The sequence below is a fragment of the Indicator indicator genome, chromosome 1, assembly GCF_027791375.1.
Source record: "Indicator indicator isolate 239-I01 chromosome 1, UM_Iind_1.1, whole genome shotgun sequence".
Classification (NCBI taxonomy): Eukaryota; Metazoa; Chordata; class Aves; order Piciformes; family Indicatoridae; genus Indicator; species Indicator indicator.
In genome coordinates this window covers 100808097-100825716 of record NC_072010.1, presented here as the reverse complement: position 1 = coordinate 100825716, position 17620 = coordinate 100808097, and positions in this window count along the sequence as shown.

Genomic DNA, 17620 nt, shown 5'->3' with positions numbered 1-17620 from the left:
AGATCGTGTTGGGTGATAGGTTGGACTTTGTGATCTCTGAGGTCTTTTCCAACCTGGTTGATTTTGTAATTCTGTACTCAGACATAGTGAGGCAACAACTTGAATACTGTGCCACAGTACAGGAAAGACATTGAGGTCTTGGAGGCATTCAAGAAGTGTGCAGAAGTGTGGTGCTTCAGGATGTAGTTTAGTGGTCATAGTAGGTGGGTTATGGCCAGACTTTACCTTAAAGGTCTTTCCCAACTTTGGTGATTCCAATGATTCTGTAATGTTTTGTCTACAGAGTTATATGTAAAAGAAGAAGCAGCAGCATATGTATAGATCTCTGCAGAGGACAATAACTTATGCAATACCTCCAAAAATACTTATGTTTTCTTTACACCTACTGTTAGAACGACTATATCCTGCATAAATGGACCATTCTTTCCAGTGCAAGTTTCCAGGAAACCACTGCTACACGTAGCATCTACAAAGTTTATTACATGGACCAAATCAATTTAGTTGACCTCTTTTCCAGAAAACTCCTTGAGACTCTGACATGAATTATGGACAGCTGAAGACATGTGTGCACGAAGTACTGCTCTGAATAATAATTTCATCTTTCACCTTACAATTTTTAATTCTTTAGTTTTTGGTTTTTTTAAGAAGATGGCACTACAGCCAGCCGTTTCAAAGAAAATAAGTTTGTTTCCCACTGGTACTAACACTGTTCCTTTCCATCAGGGACTGGAGTCACAGCCATTACTCATCTCTCAGCTAACCATTAAATTGTGTTACATCCTCAGAGGACACAAGCTGCATCAAGGCAGAGAGAGAGAGTGAAAGTACGGAAAAGTTTCTCATCTGCTTACTAAATTCTTACAAGTTAAAATTAATGTGCATTCTTGGTGTTCCTTCCTGCCTAGGGAAATTATAGTAGGAATCAGCTTTTAATTGCTTATGCACAGTCAAAAAAAAAAATAAAATAATAGTAGTAGTTTCCTGCAGGGATATCATTCAAGTGGCTTTTTACTACTTTCATATAATCACAGAATGCCAGGCTGGAACGATCATGTGGTCCAACCTTTCTAGGTAATAGTATAGATGAAATAGTCCTGCACCCCGTCAAACTGAGGTTGAATCTGCAATTTTGGGGAATCCCCTACTTCTCCTGGGAGATATTTCCAATTTCCAATTGTTCTTACTGTGAAAAATTTTCTTCTGGAGTCCAGTTGGAATCTCCCTGGGAGTAATTTATGCTCATTACCCCTCCTTTTGATGTGAGTCTTTGCAAAAAGGGAGTCCCCACCCTCCCATTATAAGTAATTCCAGCAACTAATAAAAAGTTACGAATCACACAAACTACAACACTTTTAAGCTAAACTCATTGCTCCACTTCCCAAGAAATCCCTATTTTTACATTCCTAGGATTTCATAATTTCCTGACATGCAATTACATTGTTACCCTGTATTCAGAGAAACTAATATTCCTCCCATCCTCACTGCTACTATTAGCAATGAACTAACAAAAATATCATTGATCAGTCTTCTTGAGCAAGAAGAGTGTCTTCTTTATAAATACCATGTGATTATGTTTTTCCAAATAAAACTATTTCACAGTTTCCATTTATGGGATATGAAGAAACAATTAAAAGGGGAAAAAAATAATGTATTGTAAATTCTGGCATTCACTTTTTTGTCCATGTAACATCCTTTGGCTTTCAAGGAGAAAACCTACATCTGTGAGAAATAAGGATTTTTTTCTCATTTTTTTCAGATAAGGAAAAGTCACTTGATGCAGGACAGAAAAGAGATGTTTCTACAACAGGAACAGAACTTGAAATACTCGGTTTCCAGACTCTGACCACTTCACTATGCTTCCATGGCTTTAAAAAAGATCAACAATAGCACATCAGCAGCCACTGCCCAGCCAATTTTGTTTAAATTGCTGCTTCTCAGCTGGTGATCTAATCAGGACAGCATTCAGGCCTGCTCTGCTCATGACTCCTGCAGCGCTCATCTCAACAGGACTTGCAGCATAATGTACGTTTATAATGAATGGTAAGCTATTTGTTTGAAACATTCATTATATCTACTTTATGTTTATATTCTTGCATAAGAGGCCTCTTAAGTGGTTGTGATCCAAATCAGAGAGAGGTGTATGATAGGCAAAGCCAACAAATACTCTTACTGATTATCACAAGTATGTGCCTTAGCATTTGCTTAAAACAAGAAATGTAGAAAACAAAACTGAGAAGATCTTGTTTACCAAAACATCCTCAAAGGGAAATGATAATGCTTAAAACAGAAGCATTTCTGGTGATATATGGAAAACATATTTGTTTTCAGTTTGATAACATAATAGTAATGAAATAACCCTCATTTTTTCAAGCATGTAGAATTCAAAATCTGGTTGGTAGTCGCACACCAGTTAGCTACATGCTAAGAACTACAGCTGTTTCCCCCAAAACAAATTAAGGCTTATGCTATGCCCATATGTTACAGCAATGGGGATAAGTGTAACTGGCCAGAATCAAAGTTCTCCTCTCACTGATAATCTCTATTGAAAGGTGCCCATATACATTTCTTTAAAGTACATGAGCCTCTAGCTAATTGGTTTGACTGCAGCTGAGCTTCGGTGACAATAAATATTGCAACAGTAAATAGAAACTACTAAAAAATACTGTTTCTTTTAACAAGGACAATATGCCACAGTGTATGTGCACACAGCCATCCTTGAGAAAATAATCTTACTAAAGATTCCTGGAGCTAAATACAGTCAAAGAGGTGACTTCCTACAAATCTATATTCCTTGAGTAATTTCCATAATATAGCTCGAGTGAGTTTGATTCAATAGCTTATATCCACCGATATGTTTAAATTTTTTTTAACTCTTGGGAACTAAAGATCAATGGCCTCTTACTTTCTGGTGAACTTCTTATAAGCTAAATTATTTTGAGGGCTTCCCTGTTCGGGAAGGGTACTAACGGACAGTTACTGTAAAATTACTACTGTGTTGTAAATTCATAGACATACTTTATGCATGAAAACTCTTTCTCCTTACAGACAAGCTCTTCACCCTTTCCTGATGACCACTATTCTAATTTTCTAGAGAAAGGAACAAGCACACAAAGAACAAGAACAAACAGTTTTTAGCGATTGAAGTCTGAGCAAAGTACACATAGAAATGAGAGGAAAGGGTTTAAGTCAGCCTGGTTGGATTTATTTGAATTGGTTTATGCTTTAATGAGAGCTGGCTGGAAACTTTGTTTTTATGGTTAATTCTGCAAATAAAAATAGTGAGAGATTCTCAGTCCTGGTGAAACATTGAATTTTGGCATAATACTAAAACAATATTCTCAGAAACAAAAACATAGAAGATATTGATTTAATAAGAAAAAATGTTTCATTCTCTAGACAGCCAGCTTCACCTGCCTTTATGAACCACAACTCATGAAATCACTACCCACTGACATCCAATTTGATACCTATGGTTCAGCAGACTAAAAGCCGCAAAAAGCCAGAAACACCTGACAGAACAGCGTAACAGTAGAAGTTCGACTTCATGGGTGTTGTAGTGTGGTGGGCTGAAATTACCCTCCCATAATGACAACTCCAGACTAGCTCAGTTCAGAAGCAAACGGAGCTGTATTTTACAAAGCAAAACTACAATCTATAATGAAATGCAATATATACAAATATACACTATTCACAACATTTACAAATACGTACAGTTAACAGAAAAACACAACAAAGCCTCCTGGCCCCAGAGGGGCCCTGCCTCTTTCCCTGCCTTCCCCATATCCCCTTGGCAGAAGGAAGAAAGCCAAGAAGTAGGGAGGTTTTTAAACCTAGCTTTTCAAGGTCAGTATGCGGGTTTGTGTTATCTTTGAAAAGCAAAAGGCCAGAAGAGAAATGCAGACTGCCCAGCAGAGAAACACCAGACAGACTGACAGACAGAGAGACTGCCTGTACTTTGTTTTGAGTACTGACTCTTAAACATTTCTATCTCTCCAATGGAAGTGTTTAGAATAATCATTATTTCTCTTTCTTACACCCAATAGTGATTTACTATCATTCTTTTAACTTTCTGCTCCAACTCTGTGAGAATAAATTAAAGGCATAACCTTAAAATCACCACAATGGGCGTCACCACAAGACAGATTGCTGAAAGGGCTGCATCACACAGGCTTCAAATCCCCCCCACTCCACTAGCCTAGCAGCAGTAAGAGAGAAAACTGAGGTCACTAGAAAAGATGTCTCCATGCCAGAGCAATAGATAAAGGCACTTATCTGGATTAAGGCAGAGTATGAGGTCCACTGCCTCATTTGCTATTCTTTGACTATTGAGTGTCATTTGATTCATGAGTTTGTCTGCAAATGTGCACTTTGGTGTCTGTACACAGTCCCCAGATGTACTTGTATACATGGTAGCTGTATGGCAACTTTGAATACTTTATGCTTTGCCTATGATAAATAGTAATAATATTAATTGTATTAATAATTATTATGATTCCCTAGTGGAAAAGGTACTCAGTATTTATGGAAGGAGAAAAGCCATCTACTAAAATGACAAAAAAGAGTTTTGTTTAACTTTTCTTTGAAACAAACAACAACAAAAACCTTAATACTGTTAGATTGAAAAATAGCAGAACAGTTTTATGTGAAGGAACTAGTTCTTTCTGGAAGGAAAATCAGCAGCTCAGTTGAATCACTGTTGTTGCATTTTGAATTTGATGCAATATAGCAATTATTTCAGTGATTAGTTAGACATTAATAAATGTAGCTCATTTTATAGGCTATTTATAAATCATGCATTTAAGTATACAGCAAGTCCAGGACAAAGTGAGAAGTTATCACTTATGCAGATCACCCTTCTTGGGAAATACATTTTGGTAACGGAATCAGAATTTACTTCAAGCTATCAAGACAAAAAGGCATTCAAATCAATGATAGCTTCAACCTGTATACAGTGAACCTAAATCTAGGCTACTGAAAATCTAACTTTTTCACAATTAAGGGTTATTGACTTGCACAGAAAATGTAGATGCTTTCTCAACTTCTTTGTCTCTATATTGCTTTGTAACAGAACAAATTATAATTCCAATAATTTAGTGAAAGATAATCACTGCAAATATATAAGTAGGGATGGAAAGTTGTGCTTGTGCCAAATAAGATTTATAGTCAAAGAAAAGATTTTTGTACAAAAGCATACCTTTTGAAATGTCATGCTAAGTGCAGCCAACTCTACCTAAAGGAAATGAGGGCCTCTTACAATGGCAACTTCTTAAGACAAGAAATTAACAGCCCTACACAAGTGGAAGCGTTATTGGATCTGTTGGTCACAAATGCAAGTCATCAGAGATGTCAAAGTTGAAGGCAGCCTGGGCTGCAGCAGTCATGAGCTAGTGCAGTTCACTGTCCTAAGGGGTATGAAGCCCATGAGAATCATAGTTAGGACCCTGAATTTTAGGAAAGTAAAATTCCACCTCTTCAAGGAGTTAGTAAACAGGCTCCAGTGTAAAGCAGCCCTCAGGGACAAGGGAGAGGAACGGAGCTGGCAGATCTTTAAGGACATTCTCTATAGAGCACAAAATATCTCAATCCCCACATGTAAGAAATTGGGCAAGTAGGGCAAGAGACCACCGTGGCTGAGCCATGACCTGCTGGTCAAACTAAAGGGCAAGTTGGGACTACACAGGAAATGGGAGAAGAGACAGGCATCCTGTGAAGAGTATAGGGACGCTGCCTGGTTGTGTAGGCATGAGATCAGGAAGGCCAAGGCACAGCTGGAATTGAACTTGGCAAGGGATGTAAAGAAAACCAAGAAAGGCTTCTACAGGTACATAAACCAGAAAAAGAAGGCTAAAGAAAGTGTAACCCTCCCCATCCCCTCTGATGAGCAACAGTGGGGAACATATCACCAGAAGAGAAGAAGGCTGAGATTCTCAACAACTTTTTTTCTTCAGTCTTCACTGGCAACCCTTCTCCTCATGGCTCTCATGTTGATGGCCCACAAGTTGGAGACCAGGGAGACAAAGTCCCTCCCACTGTAAGTGAAGACAAGGTACATGATCATCTGAGGAACCTGAAGATATACAAGTCCACAGGACCTCATGAAATGCATTTCAGAGTCCCGAGGGAATTAGCTGATCTATTGCCAAGCCACCCTCTATGATATTTGAAAAGTCAGGGCAGTCAGGTGGAAGAAAGATAAAACTATATCCGTTTTTTAAAAGGGTAGAAAGGAGGATCCTGGAAGCTACCAACCTCTCAGCCTCACCTCCGTGTCTGGGAAGATCCTGGAACAAATCCTCCTAGATGCCATGCTGAGGCACATGGAGGACAGGTAGCTGATTCAAGACAGCCAATAGGGCTTCACTAGAGGCAAATTCTGCCTCACCAACCTGGTGGCTTTCTATGATACAACGACTATGTTGGTAGATAAGGGACAGCCTATAGATGTGATCTATCCGGACTTCTGCAGGGCTTTTTAACACAGTCCTCCACAACATCCTGCTTGCCAAGTTGGAGAGATATGGATTTGATTGGTGGACTGTTCAGTGGATAAGGAATTGGCTGGATGGTCGCATCCAGAGTTTGGTGCTCAATGGCTTAAAGTCCAGTTGGAGAGCAGTGACAAGTGGTGTCTCTCAGGGGTCCATACTAGGACCTGTGCTGTTTAATATTTTTAGCAGTGACATAGACAGTAAGATCGAGTGCACCACCAGCAAGTTTGCAGATGACACCAAGGTGAGTGGTGCTGTCAATACACCAGAAGGACAGGATGTCATCCAGAGAGACCTGGCAAGCTGGAGAGGTAGGCCCAGGTGAACCTCATGAGGTTCAACAAGAGCAAGTTCTGCACCTGGGCTGGACCAGCCCTTGCCATCAATACAGACTGGGGGATGAGGTGATAGAAGGCAATCCTGTGGAAAAGGATTTGGGGGTACTAATAGACTAGAAGCTGGATGTGAGCAGGCAGTGTACACTTGCAGCCCAGAAGGCAAATCACATCCTGGGCTGCATCAAAAGATTTGTTGCCAGCTGATCCAGGGTGGTGATTTTACCACTTTGCTCTGGTGAGACCTCATCTGAAGTACTGCGTCCAGGTCTGGAGCCCTCAATATAGGAAGAGCATGAACCTGGTGGAGTGGGTCCAGTGGAAGGCCATGAAAATGATCAGGGGGTTGGAGCATCTCTGCTACAATGACAGGCTGAGGGAATTGGGGTTGTTCAGCCTGGAGAAGAGGAGGCTCCAGGGAGACCTAATAGCAGCCTTCCAGTGCCTGAAGAGGGCCTACAAGAAGGATGGAGAGAGATTGTTTACAAAGGCCTGTAGTGATAGGACGAGGGGCAATGGCTTCAAACTAGAGAAGAACAGATTTAGATTGGATGTTAGGAATAAGTTCTTTACTATGAGGGTGGTGGAACACTGGAACAGGTTGCCCAGGGAGGTGGTTGGGAACCCATCCCTGGAGATATTGAAAGTGAGTCTTTACAGTGCAGCCTGATCTAGTTGAGGATGTTTCTGCTTACTGCAGACGGAGTTAGACTAGATGACCTTCAGAGGTCCTTTCCAACCCAGACCATTCTATGATTCCATGATTCTATGATCCTTAAAATTAAAGATGTTTCCAAACACTTAAGAAATCTTGTCAACTCATAATTCATATGTACCATCCAAGGCACATCGAAAACATAAAAGAATATAGGAGAATAAAACCTAAATCAAACTTCATAAATACACTACAAACCTAGTTTTCTTAAGGAAAAAAAATAATTTTTCATTCATCTTCATGTCTTGCTGCTATTACGTGACTGAGGTTTGTTCACAATTAATTCATATCAAACGCTAGTGGATGAAAAGCTGGACATGAGCCAACAATCCGAACTTGCAACCCAAAAAAGCCAGTTGCATCCTGGGCTGCATTGAAAGCAGGTCAAGGGAGGTGATTCTGTTCCTGTACTCTGCTCTAGTAAGACCTCACCTGGAAAACTGTGTCCGGCTCTGAAGTCCCCAGCAAAAGACAGGCAAGAATCTTTTGGAGTCAGTCCACAGGAGGGCCACAAAAATTAAGAGTGCTGGAACATCTTTTCTGTGCAGAAAGGTTGAGACAGTTTGGGCTATTCAGCCTGGAGAACAGAAGTTCCAGGGAGACCTTTTTGCAGACTTTCAGCACTTAAAGGGGGTCTATAAGAATGACAGGGGCTGTTTTTTAGCAGGACCTGTTGTGAAAGGACAAGGAGTACTTGATTTAAATTAAAGGAGCATAGATTTAGACCAGGTACAAGGAAGAATGAGGTTGATGAAACACTGTGACAGGTTGACAGAGGTGATGGGTGCCTCATCTCTAAAACATTCAAGGTCAGGTCAGATGGAGCTCTGAGTAACCTGATCCATTAAAGAATGTCCATCCTCACTGCAGTATAGCTGGACCAAATGATCTTTTAAGGTCTCTTCCATCCAAAAGCATTCTGTGATTCTGTAATTCCTGTTCTGTCACATTCAGAAGTCTCTTAAAACGAACAGCATAAGCTAAATGTAGAAAGATCTGTAGGAACTTCCATAAATATCCCTGCTAATTTCAACTTTGCTAGGATTTCTTCTCACCTTTTTGAATCTTCGAGAGATTCAAGACTACTATACTCTTTTTAATCAAGGTACCTATTCAGTACCTTTTCTATTCCCATCTTTCCTATACATTTTTACAGTGGTATCCAAACACAGATTAATATATTCTGTCCTACTCTCATATTCTAAGGACTGTATTGCACATGCTGCCATGTTTCTTTTTCAAAGTGCTACTGATGCTATTCTGATTTGCTTCTGTTAGCAGTGTTTGTATAGTAACCCTACTCTTGTTTGTCATATCTACCATGCACAGAGAGCATTCAGTTTCAGTCAGCTAGCTAATCAAAGTAGCTAAATTTTGCTCAGCGTGAACTGTGATCAACTCAGCTGACTTCTACATGAAGTGATTTGTCTGAAGTGATTAGTTTACCAAACATTACCCTCTCAAGTTAAAAAAAAAAAAAAAAAAAAAAAAAAAAATCAGGTCTCATATTCTGGTTTAATTCAGGATTTTTTTTTCCCAAGTGCAGACTACTGTAATTAAATTATAATGTATTTACTACAAGATAAACAGCTACACATTAGAATTCTCCATCTCTCTTTTGTCCATGAGACTTGAAAGACAACCATGTATGCCTGTGCATGGAATCACAGTTACACAAGATTTCCAGGTATTTTCAGGTGGATATTATAAATACATTCAGCTATGATACACAGATGATCAGGCACATGCTCTGGGGCATTGAGGCAGGTGGAAGCCATGACATAGCTCAATCAGACTGAGCAAATGAAGTCTATAATTTAACAGACATAAAACCGAGGAGATGAATCAGTATTTTATCAGTCTTACACTGCAAAACATCACGTGATATTCCAGTAAGCAGAATCGAAAAGCAGCTTTTCAGCTCTGTAAGTGTGATAGAAATACAATCAACAGCTAGAAAATAAACACAAGAGGTGGAAGTTCCTGCTTCTCCCAACAGCAGCTAGGAACACTTCTTTTATATGACAAGGGATGAGTGGAAAGACAACAGAAGCCACGCAGCAGTGAACTCGGGCTAATCCCACTGCCACTTAGAAGGCTTCACAGGCAGGCACAGGCAGGCACATCACACTCTGCATTGCCACAGTTATACTTCTACCAGTATCCAGGCAAATTAGTAAATTAGATAATTAGGTAAATTCAAGGAAGTTAAGTTGCCCTTAACACCAAAACTGCAGTACATATATAACTTCATTATCTCTTAGTCTTGTCCATTCTCAGCTGCAATGGAGCAGAGAAAGGACAGCTTGAGCATACATTGGCATGTTGCCATTAGTACTTGGGTGCATACATGTAGAACCTACCACAACCTTATTTCAAAGACTAGTTTGGATTGATCATAATAAATTTTGTAATGTTCTGAAATATTAAACATGTATGTAGCTGAAGAACAAGGTTATTTATGAGATTAAATGCTTGTTCTTACATTAAATTGAATTAATCTATGGATAACTGACTGAAGTTATTTACAATAAAAATAACAGCCAAGGCCCTAAACTATGTCTTGAAAGAAACATTTATGAAATACTAGCACAAGCACAAGCCATATGAAATATGTAGGCTATGATTTATCTATCAAGAAGGTTAAATAAAATTCAAATAAGAACAATATATTTTTGAATAACAATATATTTTAAATGTCTGAATACAGCAAATGCAATAATGAATGGAAAAAATGCTTGTTGTGATTATTTAGAATTTTTCTTTATTATTGTAAAATGAACAATGTCTCATCATTATCTTGAAATTTTGTCTACTAGTACTGGTAATCAATGTACAGAACCTAAGTTTTCCTGTTGAGAGGCTTTTTTAGATGTCTGAAAAAACCCCAGGCGTTTGACAGATAGAGTCTATGTTCTAAAAATCTGCAAAACCATACAGTTGCTTGAATACAATTTTCTGGATCTATGTAATTTTTTTTCCCCTTAAACATAAAGTCTATTTTATGAGTAGCAATAAGAAAAAAAAAATCATTTTGTCTCTGACTATGAAAAATATTGAAAAGAAAAATAGTTGGCCACATTTGTTTCTTTCAGATGGTTCAGAATTAGTTTTTGTTCATTTATCAAAGAAAATTTAAAAGTAAAGTAAATCATGCTCTATAAACCTAAATTTCACCTAATCTATTGCTGATTTACTAAAATTGATGCCAAAACCAATGTAGTCAAAATAAATAATATTCTTTGCAGCTTTCTTAAATAACTGATGCAACATTAATAAAATTTGAAAAAATTATACATTGTAACGGTGTTCAAAGATACTACAGTAAAGTTTAAGGCTATTTTATGTTTTTCTGGGAAAAGCAAATGAAGATCAAAAGACTACTATACTCAACTGTGTTCAATTGTGCTCATATCTAGCATAGGAGGATGGAAATTATTCCTAGAACAGGTAATAGGAATTTTTTGGAAATTAATAAAATTTTCATTTCCAAACATTTACCAAATGAAGATAAAAATGAAGTCTTTCCACTTGTGATTAAAATGACTGAATTCACAGACTGAGCAGCACTAGTTATTTGCTGCGTAGCCAGCCCCTCCAACTGGAAGACAGGAATGGGGAACAGAACAAAACCTCCATAATCAAAGAGGAAATGGTGAGTGACCTCCTGAACCACCTAGACATACAGAACTCAATGGGGACTGATAGGTTACACCCAAGAGTTCTGAAGGAGTTGACAGATGTGCTTCTCAGGCCAATCTTCATAATTTATCAGCACTCCTGTATAACCAGGGAGGTCCTAACAGACTACAAGAGGGGCTGAAAAGAGGATCCAGGGAACTAGTAAGTCTGACATCAGTACCAGGGAAGGTCATGGAACAAATCGTCTTAAGTGCAATAATACACCATTTACAGGACAGTTAGGAAACCAGGCTCAGTCAGCACAGGTACATGAAGGGCAGGCCCTGTTTAAGCTCCTCATCTCCTTCTATGACAAGGTGATCCACCTGGTGGATAACAGGAAGGTTGTGTATGTGGTTTACCAGAACAGCCTTAGATACTGTTCTGACAATTGTTCCCTACAGCATCCTTATGAAAAAATGGATGGGCCTGGATGGGCATACACTGGCTGGATGGCTGGGGCCAGAGAGTGGTAGTGAATGGAGTTAAATCCATTTGGCAGCCAGTCACAGTTGCCATTCCCAGGGTTCAGTGCAGGGGGCACTCCTTTTTAATATCTTTATCAATGATCTTGACATTGAGATTGAGAGTACCCTCACTAAGTGTGCAGATGACACCACGTTAGATAAGAGCATTGATCTGTTGGAAGGTAGGAAGGTTCTGCAAAGGGATCTGTACAAACTGGATCAACAGGCTGAGGCCAATCATATGGGAATCAACCATGTGCCTGCACTTGGGTCACAACAACCCCATGCAACATTACAGGCTTGGGGCTGAGCAACTGGAAAGCTGCTTGGCAGACAGGGACCTGGGGATGTTGGTCAACAGCCAGATGAATGTGAGCCAGCAGTGTGCCCAGGTGGCCAAGAAGGACAATGGCATCCTGGCCTATATCAGGAACAGTGTGACCAGCAGGACTACAGAGGTGATTATCCCACTCTTCTTGGCCCTGATGAGGCCACACCTTGAGTACTATGGTCACTTTTGGGTGCCATAGTATAAGAGACATTGAACTGTGTGGTAGTTTTAGACTATGCCTTTATTTTTTTTTTCACAGATCTTGAGCATGTACTAACTTATTATTCCCATCCTGAGCCTCATCTTGCTAGGTATCTTCACCCATTAGCTTTGTTCTGATAGCCCTCTGTGCACATACTGCTTTTTCTGCTTCAATTTCATCTTCCTGACTTTTGAACAGAACTCCTTTACTGGAGTCCTTTCATATTGTGTTCTTTCACTGTTGCTTTACATGTTGGTAAGGAAAAAAATAGTATATGACATCACTGAGCAGGATCAAATCTTGGAATGTGATGATAATTTGTTTATTGTGTGTCATGATTATGCTTAAACTAATTATATTGCTGTTCAATAATGCAAGAGTACCACTGCTAAAGATACAGAACAAATGTTTGTATCTACCAAAGAGAGAAGTGAAATATCTCTTTCTGTGTTGTGCAAAGATGTGACAAATAAAAGGATTAGATCAACTTAGAAAAGACTTCACATAAAAGCTTAGAACTGAATTCTTTGTTCAATGTCTGCCTAGCAACTATGATACACAAGTGAACTAGACATAAGAATCATTGAACTAGCTCATGTAACATAACTATTTCTTGCGGTGTACTCAGTTATGCTATTTTAATTGTTGCCCTTAGTAGAGCTCAGTAAGAGACCTTGTTTTGGGTCTTTTATGTGTGTAGCACTTCAGTGTAATCTTGCTATATATTGGCAAAATGTGGATTTTCTCTAGCTGGTAATATATAAATGTAATGGAAAGCCCATTATGACAATATCAATGAAAAACTTGTAGTTAAAAGTAATTCATTGGCTAAATAGCTATGGAGTGGTATTCTGGGAACTGATATGATGCTCAAATCAAGTTTGAACTTAATTTCAATATCTGTGGCCTGACATATTGATTTCACTTGTATCAGATAGCAAAAGGGTCTAAAACGGTTTATGGTTTTTTTCTTTGCTAAAAAGCTTATTTCCATTAAAATACTTCATCTGAGGTAAAAGATGCACCACTACTCAATATTCCAAAGAGAAAAACTTCAATCGCTATCAAATAAATAGAGTAAGGGGGAGAGAGGTGAATGAAATACCTGACAAAACTGTTATAACCTTACATTATATATGGTTAAAGCAATAACTGTCTAGTTCAGTCTAATGTATGAATGTTCTTACAAAAATCTGAAAAAAAATGCAATATAATAACTAAATAACTACATATAAGAATATTTATTATTCCTGTTCAGAAGGCTTCTTATACCAGAGCAGTTAGCCTCACCTCCATCCCTGGAAAGATGATACAGCAGCTCATCTTGGAGGTCATCTCTAACCACATGGAAGACAAGAAGTTTATCAGGAGTAGCCAACATGGATTTACCAAGGGAAGATCCTGACTGACTAATCTGATAGCCTTCTATGAAGTTATGACCAAGTGGCTATTTTGGTACCCAATATGGGGCTCAGAGAGTGGGATGCCTTAACCAAGACACTCTATTTTGGCAAGCCAGGCAGGAACATGAAAGGGTTTAGAAAACAAGAGGCAAGATAACAAGAGGATTCAATTAAGGCTTGTTAAAAGTTTGCTCTATATTTATTTCCCCTGGTACATTTGCTGTGTTGATGCATTTGCTTTCTGGGGGTGGCATAAAATCTTACACACTTGCATTCTATATGCTGCCTGTGGAGGTGCTTATCATTTTAGTGAAATAGCTTAAAGCTATGCTTTTCCTGTACTGGCATGTTATCATGTGATTATTTCACTAGCCACTCAGTAATTTCACCAATTTAGGGGCCACATTTTGTCCGGAGTGATGCAGATCTTTCCCAAGAAAACCACCTGAGGCTGGATAATTATGAGTGGCATGGTGTGTGGACTGATCCAGATTGTAGTGGAGCAGTGTGGGTCTCCAGAACATCTGCAGTAAGATGCCTGTAGTGTACTGCGAAGATGATCTCATTTGAGTGAGAATGGACAGCGAATGATGTACATTGATATTAATTGCTGCTGGGCATGACATAGATAGTAGATAATAAGGGGTGGAGAATGTCATGGGTTGAGCTGAATCTGTGGATGAGTGTTCAATACCATGCTGGCTGCAGGCTTGGGGGCTGGAAGAATCATTTTGTGCTGGCTTCTGCTGTTGTTTCTGCTTTTTGCTGGGCTTTTGTGCAACATAAGCTAAGCTAATTGTACATCATATCATCTCATTAAACTCCTTATCAACCAACGGGCTTGATCAAGGGGGTATGTGTGTTTTTGTTACTTTCCCTCCCATCTGTCTGTGTTGGGGTGTTGCAGCCACTGTTCTGAGGGCGGCTGCTGGATGCATGCAGAGTGCACGATTCTTTAGCTGACCAATTCCTTAGCATGCTGCGTAGAGCAAAACAATAACATTCCATGTGTGCAAAGAACAACATCCTCACGTGGGCACCCTTTGATTGGAACATGCTGCAGAAGCCACCTCCTTGACCTACTGGCACCTCTTACTGGGACAAGAATTTAGCTTATATACGTGGTTGGATTTTACTGGTTAAGAGATTTGTAACAGAGAGTATAAAATACAGCCACTCTGAGCAAGAGACACTTTGTTTAGGGCTTCTCAAGGATCTTGGGTTAGGGACTTATTAAGGGGAGACATTATGACTGTCTACAACTACCTGAAAAGTGGTTGTAGCCAGGTGGGGGTTGGTCTCTTCTCCCAGGCAACCAGCAACAAAACAAGAGGACACAGTCCCAAGCTGTGCAGGGGGAAGTTTAGGCTTGATCTTAAAAATAAATTCTTCACAGAAAGAGTGATTGCCCGTTGGAATGCACTGCCCAGTGAGGTGGTGGGGTCAACGTCCTTGGAGGTGTTTAAGAAAAGACTGGATGAGGCAATTAGTGCCATGGTCTAGTTAATTAGTTGGGGTTGGGTGATTGGTTGAACTCAATGATCTTGAGGTCTCTTCCAACCTGGTTGATTCTGTGATTCTGTAACTTCAGTTGAGGCTGCTAGGGATTTCTTCTTCTGTTAGTTCACTACTTCTTCTGGGCTTCTGTGTAGTGATGCTGTGAGGGATATGCTCAGGACTTCTGCTAGCAGCTTTGTCTGTTAAGGACTTCCAGGTCTTCTTCTGCAAGTGGGACTCTAAGACTCTGTAATGCAAAGGATTCTACAATGCAGCAATAAAGGACTTCAGAGAAGACTTCTAAGATTCTCTGCTGTCTGCATTTCTGGAATGTTGTTGCTGTATGGCAACAGGGTTTGTGCCTTCATTCATCACCCAATAATGGCCTGAATTGGGTAGAAAAACATCACTGGTGGGGCCTTTTGGGAGTAAACTGTGTTAACCCAGGACAATCTCCTTTTATCAGTAAACTTCAAATAGAAATTATACTGTAGTTTCTAATTTTTTTTTTTTTAATTTTATCTTTAAGGATAGAAGTCTGGACTGTATTCAAAAAATCATAGCAACATTAAAATTCTAGAATTATAATCAATTTTCTAGTTGCGGTAAGCTCGTGAAAGCTTTACCATAGATTTTTTTTTTTTTCAATATTAACATTGGATAATCCTCAAAGCACAGCACAAGACCTGGAAGAAAAATTCATTCTCATATACTAAGGAGATTGCTTTTTCTGAGCTTCCCAGAAAAAACAAGTCATTGTCAATCCTGTCAGATTTGCATCTGTTCTATCCCAGTCTGTAAATTCTCAGTAGGACTTGCCCTTAAATTAGAGATGGATGCTGCCAGCTTCTGTAACATTAGGGCTGGAACTTAAAACAAGCAAGCCATCTCTAGTATTTTTACATGTGCTTTCCTCCTAATTCTACTGAGAAATCGTGATTGTGACTTTTAGAAATAGTTGTCATTTCTAAGAAGAAATAAGGAAGAAAGAAGGAGAGCTAGAGTCAGAAGGAAGAAAAAGGTACACTAGTGTGCATTTCTAGAGTGGGCCAGATGGAATGAAACCCAAATTCTTGGGTTTCATGTTCTTATGTTGTAAATATTTTGTGAATACGTTTCACAGGTTTATCTTTCACCCTTATTATAGTGACTAGTCCACACAAAGGACTGACTACTGCTGTCATCAGTCAGTTGGAACATGCTCTAAGTGATAGAAATAAATATAATGGGTTTCCACAGTTACAAAATTGCTCTTGACTTGTATCAGTAGCAATACAGTTCCACATAATAGAATTTCTAGGAGGGATTAGTTTGCTTTCCTAAGCAATGAAATAACACATATTTGAGTGTCCAAAGAAAGTCTTGTACTCAGAGCTCAATGCTAGTTTTTCCCCTGTATGTGTACTTGTCTGTCAAGATTGATTTCTGTTGCCTCCTTTTGAAGCCACCATTAGGAAATAGGGAAGAACTAGAAATAACTCATAGAAAGTGGCAATGCTATGAAAGATTAGACATGTTTTCCTAGATAACTCCCTAACAGAAATTCAGCTACAAAAGTTCACAAAAGTTACTACCAGCCAACTCTGTGTATTCAATAACAGGTAATAATGAAATTTAAACTATAAGTTCTTATTTCTAGATTCCAGTTTAATTTGCCATATTGTTCAGCTTATCATCAAGTTAATCAGAAATGCTAAAATATCATCAGATTCTTCACATATTTTCGAAGATGGAGAACAATAGACACTGCCAAAGCACTATAAATTCATTCAATGCAATTGAGAGATATTCAGCAACCAAAAACTAGTATTCAGCCTTTTGATTTCCACATGCAAAAGGAAATTAGGACACTTTCAACCAAACTCAGAGGAATAACAGTTCTACTTCACTTTTATTCACCTGGAAGGCAGCATTTTGAAATGTAGCATTAATAAATTTGTAAAAATACAGAAATCCAACCACTAGTCTTTCTTTGACTTATAGAAACCAAGGAACATTATAGTTAGAGCAACCATGACAACATCTACTTAGAATTTTCATCTACCAATAAGGTCTCCAATAATTTGGCCCTGTTTCTCAAAGAAAGGTCAATTTCTCTTTTATTTTCTGACTATATGGAAGCCAGTTAGAAGAAACTCTATATTTTTTAATTATTTGCATTTAAATGTACTTGAAATTAAGTACAGAAGAGCTATGAAATATAGTGACACTATATCCCTCATGAATGATACCGTTAGACAGTAGTATCAGTTCTTGAAAAAACAAGCCCCATCAAATGCATGATGCTATATGCCACAATTGTTCCTCTGTCAGAAGAGAGAAACCCTTTGCTTTCTAAGAAAATGGAATATTTCAACTGGATGTCAAAACAACATACATACATTACCACACTTCTGTAGGTTTCCCACACACACCCCCCAAATCTTAATAATCCAATTTTACCCTTTTCTCTTCCCCCTTCTGTTACATTCAACCAAGTTTTCATTGTATTTCTGTTTTTC